General features: G+C 43.7%; 1 protein-coding gene and 1 long non-coding RNA gene across 12 annotated transcripts in view; one reads left to right on the forward strand and one right to left on the reverse strand.

Moving 5' to 3' along the window:
• LOC141726972 (secretory carrier-associated membrane protein 1-like) overlaps nt 1-13708 on the forward strand; it is a 132353-nt gene that overhangs the window by 56360 nt on the left and 62285 nt on the right. The window lies entirely within an intron of this gene.
• LOC141726973 (uncharacterized) overlaps nt 10971-13708 on the reverse strand; it is an 88565-nt gene continuing 85827 nt past the window's right edge. Inside the window, exon 4 of the long non-coding RNA XR_012577930.1 lies at nt 10971-13664. This is a non-coding gene — a long non-coding RNA (uncharacterized LOC141726973). The remainder of the gene's footprint in view (nt 13665-13708) is intronic.

The following is a 13708-nucleotide window of genomic DNA, read 5'->3' on the forward strand; positions in this document are numbered from 1 at the left end:
AGGCCATGATGGAATATAGGTCTTTGATAATACGGGGGATCAAAGAGTCAGTTCCCAAAGGAACTAACACCCAATTGGCATTTGAGGGAACACAGGAGAAAGAGGAAGCTCCTGCTGCCTGGATTAACCGCCTAAAGCGGAACTTCCAGGTATACTCTAGAATAGACCCAGACACCCTAGAAGGTCAAATGCTACTAAAAGTCCAATTTGTTACCAAATCTTGGCCTGATATAAGGAGAAAACTGGAAAAGATGGAAGATTGGCAAGAGAAGGACATAAATGAGTTATTAAGAGAGGCATTGAAGGTGTATTTAAGGAGGGAGGAAGATAAAGCAAAGGCCAAGGCTAAGATCATGGTTGCTGTAGCTAGAGAAAGTGCAGGGTGGGCGGGTCCACCACCAGGAGGAGGCAAGGATAGGCCTCTTGTACTGTCAGATGCAAGAGGGATAGAGACACCTCAAGTCCCTTTGAGAGAACGACATTGCTATTACTGTGGAGAGCCAGGACACACCGGGATGTTTTGTAAAAAGCTCAGTCTCGATGTGGCAATAGCCAAGGAACAAGACAATTTAGGAAAGATCCTTAGAGGTGACGATTAGGGGGTCAGGGGCTTTACACTATAGGGGACCCGATGCAACATCTAGACGAGCCCTTGGTAAAATTTGAGGTGGGACCCCTAAATGAAGAATTAGAATTTTTGAGTAGATACAGGAGCAGATAAGTCCTGTCTCAACAAAGTAACATCTGAAGTTAGACAAAAAACCAGCTAAGCAGAATGGATATGCAATAGCACCAAAACTGGCCAGTAAAACTAAACTTGTAATAAGTGGTGTGAAAGTAAAAGGTACCTTATTGTTGTCTTGGTGTGTGTGTGAGAGTGAGTCACAAGATAAGTCAGCCTCAACTTCCTGGGCAGGTGGGAAGGGGGCAGTGGAAGTGTGTGTGTGACCTGCAAACCAGGCTTGTGTCCCCCGGGCGGGTGGGGGCTGTGACCAAAGTGTGTGTGTGACCTGCAAACCAGACTAGTGCTCCCCAGATGTGTGAGGGAGCCGTAGCTGTAAGAGCGTGAGTGACATGTAGATAGACTCACAGGTGAATGTGCACCAGAGGCAACCAGAGTCAGGGCACTTCCAAGAGGCCCAGAGATACTGAGACCTGTGGGCCAACCCCAAGGACTAAGAGGGTTGGACTCACATCACTCTCACCCCCTGGCATTGGACCAGGATTCAACACCAGTCTTTTCCCTCTGGCATTCTGGCATTGGACCGGACTGCACCCCATTCACCCCCTGGCATTGGACCAGGATTCAACACCAGGTTTTTCCCTCTGGCATTTTGGCATTGAACCGGACTGCACCCCATTCTCCTCCTGGCATTGGACCAGGATTCAACATCAAGTTTCTCCCTCTGGCACTGGACTGGACTCCACCCCTTTCTCCTTCTGGCATTGGGCCAGACTCCCAGTTTTTCCCTCTGGCATTGGGCCAGAGTCCACACCACTCACCTCCGGGCACTGGATATGGATTCATCCACATCACAAGTTAATTCACCTGAGTATACTGGGATTTAAAGTTGACTCTCAGGAGGAAGAGTCAAAAAGACTGAACTGTATAGGAAAAATTGGTATCAGAGTTCTAATATTGCTTAAAATGTTTCAAAACTGTTTTGTGTAAATTATGTTGGTAAAAAGTTTAAGGCTGTAAATAAGTAATTCTGGTTAAGTGCCCCAATATACTTCTAAAGACTCCAGGTTAATCCTCTACAGAACACTCCCCTGGGGGGGGAAACTAAAATTTGTAGGGAACAGACCAAGAGAGGCTTAACCAGAGAAGCGGGTAGAAGGGACTCTAAAGAGCTTGGAAGCTTCTCCTCAGTAAAATTCCCCAAGAGGCAAGGCCGGGTGGGCAGGCTGTGCAAGATGACCCATACTGGACTCTTGGGAAGGGTAGTACTGATAGCTCTAATTGCAGGTGGTGCTCTGGGAAGCCCAGCTGAGCTGTGCAGTGAATACTACCAACCCCGCTATGAGGAGGAAGTGAGCTCCTTCTCGAGAGCCCACATCAGTTCTAACCCTGATTGTGTTAACCCCTCCCAACTGGTCCTTTATCAGAAAAATAAGAGAGTGTATTGGATAGCATACAATACTGCCACTTTTAGGCAGCCACTCCTGGGAGAGTGCCCTATAGAGGTAGCCTGGTTGTGCTTTGAATGTTATGCTGCTGAAACAAGCTCAGCAGATTTAGTAAAAAGCAAAGAAATGGTGAAAATAGTAAGGAAAATTGTTTGCTACAAGTATTTATATGAGTGTACTAGAAAAGAGATAAACCCCTTTTGGAACACATTTCAGGGGAGCTCTAAACCCCTAGGTTTGATCTCATCTGGCAACTGCATTGCTAGGGTGATAAAACCAATTTTCTTATTACCCAAAGAAACTGGATCAAGTTTGAGAGTTCCTTTATATAATGATTTGGGAGAAACTAAACAAAACCGGGAAAGTGAAATAGAAATTGAGAAAATCTAAAATTGTAAAAGCCAAGTTCGGATCCCAAAATCTGTGTTGAACAAAGTCATCCGGCTCCAGGCAGTATTAAAAATAAAGAATTCAATTATTAGGGACATTTCAAATGAAATAAAAAGATTAGCATGTGCAAATGATCAAACTCATACACTTGATCCCAGTGGGTGGGAGAACTTAGAGATTTTCAGAAAATATGTATGGGAAAAGGTGGTTTTTTTCGCTGTGTGTGTACTTGGAGGATTGCTCTTTTTACTGTGCTTATTTATCTGTTTTAGTAAAATAGTATTAGCTGTACAGACCAACATGAAGAAACCAAGAAAAGTAACAAGGTTAAGTAACCATGATTACCAAAGTGCACAAGAGATTTATAGTAGATTCAAAACAAAAAAATTGTGAGTTGATGCGAGCTTAAGAATTTAAGCGCGATCAAAGAAAAAGAGGGGGGACTGTTATGAACAAAAATTCGGTTAATATTTTTTTTGTGAGAAAGAGTTACAGAGACGCAGCCCGATCTGTCTCTGCCAGTGTTCTTAGTGCTTTGTTATTGTAATCACAGGTCGTTGAAGCTTATCTCCTCTTTTGTATTAGTAAAAGGCCTGGCTGGGTGGGGTGATGGCCCTTCCCCAAGGCAGTGCGCTCTTCCAACATAGGGAAGACACCTGAGAGGGTGGGGGGGGTTATGCAAAGTGACTCCAGGACCAGCAGGCTTTGAGACCTCGACTCCAAAATGCAACGAGAAAACCCCAAAAACAATGAGCCAAATAAGAATTGAGAGACTAAAGTGGTGTTGGGACATGAGGAGCCGATTGCTGAGCCTGCAGAGATGCGGAGTCCCTCTCGCCCTGAGCAGAGAGTCGTCCCAACGCCGGGACCAGGCGGCCGACGAGGCGGAGAGGACGAAGATCTGACGGGGACATCACGCCCTAAAGGCTCCCACGAGGACTGGATCCCCCGGCTCTGCCCCTAGTGGACAGAGCTGCGCATATCCTCCTCCTCTGAGTCGCCCTGGGAGACGCGACGGGGACTGCAGCCCTGCCGAGCTGCCCAATCCTGAGCTGATCACTTTTAATAAAAGCATTAAAAAGGAGAAGAAGTCTCCTGGCCCTGTTTATTTCATATTACATGTATGTTAAGAGGTTTTTTTGATGTATACTGATGTTATTGTGATTTGTTGTTTGGAAGTCCTCTGTTCTCCCCATAGTCCCCTTTCTCCCCCCTGTATGGTTGCCAAGGAAAAGACTTGGTAGTCGGGACACGTGGTGGGAGGGCGTGTATCTGTGCCACTTGCATGGGGCATTTGGGAGGAGGGAAGGCTTGTTACTAGAAGTTGTGGCATGATGACATCTGACCTCCAAGTTGCAACAAAGTAGTGTCTACGAATGGATGGCAAGGAAGAGTTGACTGGCAGACATTATGAGGGGCCAGGGTTACCTAATACAACCCCAGGGGTATAAAAGGTGGAACAGCCATTTTGTGCATGAGCACATGGGGTTTAGTTTCACGCTACCAGCGCTGCTCTTCTATTTCCTTATTAAGTCCTCTGTTGTATTTTGTTAAGGTTTAATAAACCTTTGAAATTTTTTAAGTGAGCAGTCATTTCTCATAGTGAGGGTCCTTCCCAGTGAGATCGGGTGTTGATAAGGTCCCAGTGCAATGGCCGCTCTTACAAGCAAAGCCTCACTCATGGTAGGAGAAGCAGTAAAAGACAGAACTCCATGGTGGCAGCGAATTCTTCCCACAGTAACCGCAACCGACCGTCTCCCCTCCTACCTGAGAGAGAGAGCTAGCCTGCATGTGCGCAAAGAGATGAGCCTAGCCCCTCACCCCCCAGCCAAAATTTCTCAGTATCTCTGCACTTTGCTAGAGAAAGCCTCAGAGCTAAGACTGCAGCCAGCTGTGCTCTTCTCCCTCTTTCTCCTCTCAGCCACATCTTTTGTCTCTCTTAAGTATCATCATTATCATCTCTTAGGCAACAAATGTGAGAAAACTCCCTGAGGTAAAGAAAAAAAAGGAAAAAATCATAACCTCCAACACTGGTACAGCTATGGTTTGGATTTAGTATGAGAATAATGTTAATATCACACTGACGTTTTGATTGTTGATAAGTAGTGCTTACCCTAAATTTTTCAGTGTCTCATGCTCTGCCAGTGGGCAGGTGCACAAGAAACTTTGAGGGAACATGGCCAGGACAGCTGACCTGAACTGGACAAATGGATATTCTCTTCTATAGAATGTCATACTCAGTATATAAACTGGGTGGAACTGGCCAGTGTAATGGGTTAAAACTTTAAGTTTGTTCATCAAAGCTGACAAAGTTATTCCAGTAAGACTGTTGCACCACCTCTAGTTTGTTTAAGTAAATTTCCAGACTTAAAAGGATAAGGAAGGTGAAACCAAAAGACAATAGGTTTCACAAACATTTCTTTATCTGTTTAGTAAACTGTTAATATGGGTGGGGGGTTTGCTATGATTGATAACACAGTATCAGCTTATCTGCTCAGTAAACCTAGGATTCCAGGAACTCAGCAGATTGAGCCGAAAAATTCCAGGAATCAGACTAAAGGAAAATTACCAACCTTCATCTTCAGACCCCGGGAGGTGGACTATGACCACCTAAACACAAAAGAAGAATACGCAGAGTACTACACATCAGCCCGGAAGCAGGACTGTATAAGAACTCCACGGAAAATCAGAAGAGTGCGGCAGTGTTAGAGCGGAGACTCTCCTGTCGCCCAGCGCGCCCGGGGCACTGACTTTGCCTATTATCTCTTGCTCTATCAATTAATAAATTTCATTTTATTTGGACTTATTAGTCGGTGATTCATTCCCCACTGCAACTAACCTATAACAGCCAGAAGCCACGAATCTTTACTCAGAGACAGGATGGGCATTGATCAGTAGGTGGTGAGCAACTGTTTTGCATCACTTGTTTTCCTTGGGTTTTATTTCTCTTTTCCTTGCCGTTACTCGTATTATCATTATTATAATTATTATAATATTTTATTTAAATTATTAAACTGCTCTTATCTCTGCCCATGAGGTTTAGGTTTTTGTCTGATTCTCCTCTCCACCCAGAGGAGTGTTGGGGGAGGTTAGATTGAGTGAGTAGGGGTGTGATACTTAGTTGCCAGATGGGCTTTAACCATGACAACAGGCTCTTACCTAGGCATGTGTATCATGGACAGCAATTCTATCAGCGTATAGGTTGCCAGCTAGCATATAGTGGAATTTCAGCAGAATTGTGAATCCCGATAATCTTGTACATAATGCGTTAGTTATATTAATCTCATCTATCATATATGCTGTTGGCTAGCATGTTTCATTATGTATCTCTAATGAGATTTCTGATGGGTTCCTTTATTCTTAAGCATACATGCATGTTCCACTCATTAGCAGCACTGTAGGCTATTTGGACAAAGTGTCTTTCAAGGATAGGTATATCTTAATACATTGTTCAAATATTTTCTAGCCTGCCAATCCACCTTTAAATACTATTACAGGTGTCTGTGAAGGGCTACTGGAGTCCTTACTGGAGACCGTGGGTGTGAAAAATGTGTATTATATGATTGGCTTTTTGCAAATATTAAAATGGATATTATATGTGTTTTGTTAGAAAGTTATGCTGTATTAATTTTCTTAAGTAGTATGTTAAATATAGTTTTAGGTTATAACATAATGTTAAACTAGAAACTATGCTATTCAAGATAGTTTTTTTAAAGAGAGGACTCCCACCGAGATAGCAGCCACAGGACACCTAAATCTTTCAGAGAAAAAGAATTTATTGCTCTCCTATCAGAAGAAACTAACTTCTTCCCACCTTGCTCAGCCCTGAAGATGCTGTCAGGATTAAGAGGAAAAAGTTGACACTGACCAGACAGAATCCTGTGTTTGAATGGAATTTATGCACCATGTGTGAGGTGTATGAATATGCAACAGACTATTGTTTTTAAGGGTTAATCCTCTGTTAACGTGTGTCATTTTTCGGGCTTATTTTGTCCAGAAAAAGGTACCCAGACTGTCCGTAACTCTTTCTTTTTATTGTCTCGTATTGTCCTAAATCCTAATTGTCCAAATTTTTGTTACTCTAATTATATTACTATTTTTATAACCATTTCATTACTATAAACTTTTAAAATTTTAAAACAAGTGATTGGCGTTTTTCACAGTGGGCAATATTGTTTATTAGTCTAGCAGGCAGCTGTAAGACCCCAAAACTCACTCAATAAAAAGGTTGTCGCAGTCGAGGCGGTCACGACACAAAGCAGAGACCACAAGCAGTCTCAGTTGGCAACACTTTATTAATGAACATGGCTGTTCTTTTATACACTTTCCGGTTGTTTACCCTTCTTCTACCTTAACTATTGGCCACAATAAGTCAATACCATGCTCTTGGTGAAAAGTTATAGTGACTCCACCTAACTTTCTAAAAATGCTTCGTCCAGCTGCAAAGTGCTCTTATCTTTCTTCTCTCGATCTCCTTGGTTACAGCCTTGGAGAAAGCTCCTTATCAGCTTCTTCTTGCTTCTTCTCGCTCCTTTAGCTAACAGGCCTGCTGTTAGCCCCTTCCACAAAGGTTTATGGTTTTTGATGTACCCTGAGTTAGACACGCAGAAGAAATACCAACAAGATAGTCTCAAGAGATGAAGACAAAAAAACCCGTTAGTGGCAACTTCAGAAAATCAGAGAACTTTGGCAAAAGTTTAGAGCAGCATTCAATCAACGCAAAACATTTCACAAAGCATTAACTAAGCCCATTCAACTTAGCAAACTCCAAGCCTATCCAATTTTATGTTACTCAGAACTCCACAAAGAGGGAATTAGAAGAAGGTGAAAGAGAGAAACGATGTCAAAAAGAACAAATATACCTACCACTCCTAGTTTCCAGTGGTGTCTCAGCTGATATAAAATCCAAGGAAAGGTAGGATCAAGACATTCTTGCCTCGTGTTCTTGATTAAGTACCCTTTGACTTTCCTGGCCCTTCCCCCAGGTGAGAATTCTGGTCATCTGGTCACTCAGAAGGTGGGTTAGGGGCTCCAGAGGCAGGGTATAGAGCATTGCCTCCTGTGTGCCAGTGATTGGCAGCCACTGGGGGGGTGGTGTATGCAAGGCAGGGCATTGCCTTCCCAGGGCAAGGCCCTACCTGCACATTCCCCCACACACATGCCCAAAATGTTTTGAGCCAGCAATCCTTCCAGTCTCTCACAGCAGCTTCTTAGCAATTATGCATTCAAAGTTACTTTTACCTTAGCCATAGAGCTACAGGGGGGCTTTTGCAGCATTGTTCTAGCCTACAATGCATAATGCATTTTTATTCAGTAGCTATTACTTTGGTACAGGGTTTGTATTTCATGTTTAAATCAGATGATAAGACTCTTGATGGTTGTCTAGTTTTTATAGGAGTTGTCATACAAGAGACCTTTGTCCTCATCACAGAACGCTCCAACATAACGAATAGCAATACTGACAGTCTTTAATCGACTTTGTGTGTCTTTGTCTGGGTTTGAAAGACAGGTCTCTGCTAAGGAAAGCAGGACTCTCCCTAGGAATGGAAAATATGACCCCTTTCCCTCTGAATTATTATAACTTTGAAATTATGGGGTTTTCAGGCAAAGATATGGGAAAAGGAATAACAGTTCTTTACTAGTGTGTGTATGTATAACAAGGCAAATAAACAACAATGGCAACAACAACAAACAGAACCAGAAACCCAGTAACAGCCTTCTCTCAGCTGTCAAGCACTTTCTGCTTTGGTGTAGGGATGGTCACAGCTGGCAGGGGTGCTGGTGGCTCCCAGCCGGGCAGGGTAGGTGCAATGATTCCCTCGCGGCTGTATGGGGCGCTGTGGCATGAATTCAGTTATCTCACGTGGTAATGGCGGACGTGCCAGTGAAACGGATGGAAAAGGGGCTTCCTTTACAAACTTCCAGGGGCAATCAATCCCGGTGCCCCCTCTGGGTAGTGAAAGGAGCTGTAGCAGGAACCTCAGAAACAGCAAGCTGGAATGGCAGGGACGAGCAAAACCTCAGAGAGGTAGGCGAGATGTATCAGAAACTGGGCAGCTGTAGCTGGAACCATAGGGTGTCCTGGCAAGCAGGGGGTGTGGGGCCTACAGTGTAGCAAAAATAAAACCCCAAACCCAGAGCAGTGGCAGAGGAACAGCAGGGGCAGTGCAGCAGCAGCCCAGCTGCCAAACACAACAGAGAGAGGCTCCCTGGGAGGGGGAAAGGGTTCAGGATCCTGGGGTTTCCCCTGAGAAACCTGAGCAGATGGTGAAAGTCCCTTTTTTACTGAGGTAGGGTGTTAATAAGGTCCAAGTTCAGTGGCTGCTCTCACAAGCAAAGGCTCACCCACGGCAGAAGAAGCAGGACAGGGCTGAAATAAACAGGGCCAGGAGACTTCTTCTCCTTTTTAATGCCTTTATTAAAAGTGATCACCTCAGGATTGGGCAGCTCGGAAGGGCTGCAGTCCCCGTCGCGTCTCCCAGGGCGACTCAGAGGAGGAGGATATGCGCAGCTCTGTCCACTAGGGGCAGAGCTCGGGGATCTGGTCCTCGGTGGGAGCCTTTAGGGCGTGGTGTCCCCGTCAGATGTTGTCCCTCCTGGCCCAGTCGGCTCGGTCTCACCGCCGGGGATGACTCCTATGGTCAGGGCGAGAGGGACTCCGGATCTCTGCAGGCTCAGCACTCGTCTCCTCACGTCCAGACATCACTCCAGTCTCTCAACTCTTAATTGGCTCGTTGTTTTAGGGGTTTTCTCTGTGCGTTTGGAGTCGGGGTCCCAAAAAGCATGCTGGTCCTGGAGTCACTTTGCATAAGCGCCCCCCACCCTCTCAGATGTCTTCACTATTCTGGGAAAAGTACATCTTAGACTCGGGGAAGGGCCATTACCTCGCCCTAGCCAGGGCTTTTACTAATACAAAAACAACCATTAACTACAACGACCCGTAATTACAATAACAAAACACGTAGAACCTTGGCAGGGACAGTGATCTGGCTGCCTTTTTGTAACTTTTTCTCACAAAAAAATATTAACTGAATTTTTGTTCATAACAAGGGCTACGCTCTGGCAGCAGCGGCGAATTCCCCTCCCTATTAGCAGCAACTCCGCTATCTCCCCTGAAACCTAGAGAGCAGGAGAAAGCTTGGAGATGCACCCAACCCCTTCCCCCAGGCCAAATCTTGCAATATCTCTGCTCTTCCCAGAGAAACCCCCAGGTAAAGAGAGACCAGCCAGCTGCACCCGTCCCCTGAGCTGTGGCAACTTCTTTTGTCTCTCTTAAATACCTAGTTGTTATTGTTCCTTAGCAACAAAATGGGAGAAAATTCCCTGAGAGAAAGAATCAAAAGGAAAAATTCCTAAAACCCAAGAGTCTTCATCCTAGAATAATGAGTAATCCTTTTTTATGATGAAAAGCTTAAATCACGAAATATTTTTGAGGAATGAGACTTCTCTGATATTTCAGTATTCTGTTAGGAGTTGATATGAAAGATGGAAAGATGATTTTGAAATGTTGCACTATTATACACAGATGTGATAGATGAATCATGTGATGGTTGACTCTCACAATTAAAAGGCAAATATCATGTACATATGTTAAGAGAAGTTTTATAGACTTATGTTTTGCCCCCCCCCCCGCATTGTTATCAGGGGGTGGACTGGGTTTGGGACATGTGGGAGGGCCAGCTTGTTACTTGTAATATATGTTAGAAATAATTCATGCTATAAAATAATGTATTTTATAAAGATTGTGAAATCCAAACGAGTCTCTGACCACAAGCAGCCTGAGAGGCGGATGTCTATTCAGACTCCAAAATTCCTGGAGTTGGGGCTAGATAATGATCAGCATTTAGCCCAAGAATAGACGTACCCAGCGCAATGATCACCGCGATGATCACCGTTATCCTGAGTCATCCAAAGACGCCTAAGAGCAATCATTGCCCTGTGGATAACATCTATCAAGATAGCCGATGCCAGGAAGATACATGTGAATACGCAACTTCCCGGGATTCGATCAACGCTGGCTATCAACCAGGAGACAGTCTTTGTCCAGCTCTGCACACTGAAAGAACCAACTATGAATGTGAAGAGTTACAAAATAAACTGGGACTCCTTCATCTCGGGCACAATAAACTGTATAAAACCTCGTCACTAGAAGCGACTCTCATGAATGAGAGGGGATTCAATGCAATAGAGGTCAGATCCAGGTTCACCCAGCGCTGATCTCAGGCTCGACGCTGTCTCTTTGGCTGTGGGGGTTTTGAGGACCATATTTTGGTCACAGAAAAAGATAAATATTTTCACATTTTTGATAATTTGGCTTTTGATTGATCATTTATAACATTACTGAAGCGAAACGTGGAATTAATAGACTCCACAACCTGGTGTAGTTAGGAAGTAGTGATTTGCGGAGAAAAGAAGAAACCTCACAACTTTGTAAAAGTTGTAAAGCCCGGTATGCTTTTATTACGACGCGCGCCGGACGCCGGACGCAAGCCTCCCCAAAAGGCATGCGTACCTCCGAAGACTTCGAGTCCTCTTTTTATCCCCCTTCCAAATGCATATGCATACAGTTTCACAATAAGTTCATACATATTCATTCCGCGTGACATTTAGCACCAGTTCTTCTTTATCAAAGGAATTTCTAGGTCGGGGGCAAATTGACCTCGTGGTCTTTTCTGTTTTTCTTTCTCTGTCTCCTTGCTGTCTCTGGAATGCGGCCTCTCCTTCAGCTTTGGCTCCACAGACCCTTCACCTCTTCCAGGCACTTCACCTAGTTCAGGATGGATCCCTACTCTGTCTCATTCCCCCCTTTCCTAGGAAATAAGTAAATTCTTTTACTTATGGAAAACCTCCATGACAATAAGTGTCTTTTAACGCTTCACCATGTACGTTTGACAAAGAGGTTAGTACAGCTATTCGTTGTAGCATTCTACAGTTCCAAATTAACAATATAATAGATAATCCTAAGCTTATCCCAACTAATATTAGTAAAACTACAATGGGGTGGCACAACTTATTAAAGATTCCATTCACAGTTGGTGACCACCCAAAGATCACATCCCACCAGTGATGATCCATATTTTGTCTTATTCTTTCTAGAACCCTGGTTATCTCCTTTGTTTCATGTTGGACAGTAGTTAAGGTTTTCTTCCCACTCTCTTGGATTTCTTTCAGGATTTCCAATAGGTCTTGGTGCTTAATTAATTGTTTCACTAATGTAAGGTTCATCCCAATAGGGATAGGTAGTAGTCTGTGATACATCGTGTAATTAGCTTGAATCAGCTGGTGGGATGTCACCCCGATAATCTTAACAAAATTACAAATACAGAAGTTAGAATGATTTCTACTAGACAGAACAACATCATTGCTATCAATTTTTACTGCAGCACAGGCAGTCCTCAGACACACACACCCTTTTCCAGTATATACGAGCACAGTTTTCTGGTCAGTGACTGGATGAATTTCAAAGTGACAAATACTCTGTTCAGTGTCCAGAAACACATCTTGAGCATTAATAGTATTGCTCTCACAAATGAATTCCATCTGTTCTCTAGTAATGCAGGATTCTATGTTTACTGTCTGCCACTTTCCATTCATCTTTCGTGCCCACACTCTATGTTCTGAAGGATAGAGTATTGTTTTTTCATGGTTTAACCCTAGGGCAATGATGGGATGGATAACATAAACAGTGGCATTATGTATGGTAAGCACAAAGGCAGTTACTACATTAGAAACAGGATCATAGGTGAAATTCACCATAGTCCACCAGGATTGAAACTTCCTTTCAAAATCAATGGCATTATCCCACACAATCTTCCGAATTTCAGCTGGAAAATTACCTTCACTCCCTTCCCGTATGATCAGAGCTGCTGTTGCTTGCATCTGTAACTGTGCTTGTATACAACTGAAAGCTAAAGACACATTATCTTGAACAGTACTAAGTGCTTCTATTACTAACTTGTGGTCTTGGTCCCCGGCCTTTTCCCACTTTGGCAGTACTTTTGAAATCTGTCACTGGCTAGTTCCTAATGCCAATAGAGATGACTGTAAAGGCTGCGTCAATTTTGTTAGGCTACCTGCTGCAGTGGCCAGTTTATTCATCAGTATCTCTGAATCAATTCCATTCAAAACTCCTAATCCTGTCCCTAATATGCCAGTTAGATCCTTTCTCATTCTGCTCCTGAGCTATGCCTGTTTTTGTAACCATGTTGTCCAGCCCTCAAAGGAAGTTTTTAGGAAGGAGGAGCAGGCTGGTTGGATTTTTGAGATGTTAATTTGCATTATCAACTCCACACGTTTGAGAGACCATTCTGGATTGAATAATAGTTGTTGCTCACCCCACATTCTTTACTACATAGGGGCCTATTCCGTACACCTCAGGTTCAAGTTTGGGTTGAGTCTGAACTATTTGAGTCTTGGTGTGGGCTGTGTAGGGTCCTGCTGTGGTAAAAGGTGTAGTGTCTATTTTGAATTTAAATGAAAGCCCGATATCTTCCTGTGCCCAAAGGCAAGTTATTTCTACAGGCTGTATTAAGGTGAAATTACACCAGCAGTCTGATTCATTTAGGCTATCACAGATTTCCTGGTGTTCATATACACCAGGAGAGGTTGAGACACTAATTTCATTTGGTCTCTCATAAGCCGTCCCATTTATCATCCCGCACCCTACCTTGATTTCTTCTCCTCTAATCCCTTGAAGTGTCCACAGTTTCTGTTCCTGCCATTCCTGCTTCTCATATACCTGATCTCCATGAATTACCACAGTAGATAGGTTTAAATCCTTTACCTCAGAAGGTTTTCCCATGGATCCAGTATACTGATTAAACGCCTGGGATCAAGGCCATTCAGCATTGCTCTGAAAAAAGGTACTCTCAAGTTCTAAAACTTCAGTTATGATTACACACAAAACGATTCTACAAACTAAAATATGAGCTACTCCCGACCGCAATATACTCATTTTGCCCGAGTAAGTTTTAGTCTCAGTTCATTGTCTCCTGGAGTCACTCCTCAAAGGATTTCTGGGCCTTCTTCACCCGAGAATGATGGATCCAGGCGTTCTGCTCCTTGATTTTGATTGCAGTGAAGGTGGTGAGAAGCACTTGGAACAGTCCCTCCCACTGTGGTTCCAAGGTCTTTTCTGTAAGAGACTTAACATATACATAATCTCCAGGTTGTATGTTATGTACTGGCC

The sequence above is a fragment of the Zonotrichia albicollis genome, chromosome W, assembly GCF_047830755.1.
Source record: "Zonotrichia albicollis isolate bZonAlb1 chromosome W, bZonAlb1.hap1, whole genome shotgun sequence".
NCBI classification, from domain to species: domain Eukaryota; kingdom Metazoa; phylum Chordata; class Aves; order Passeriformes; family Passerellidae; genus Zonotrichia; species Zonotrichia albicollis.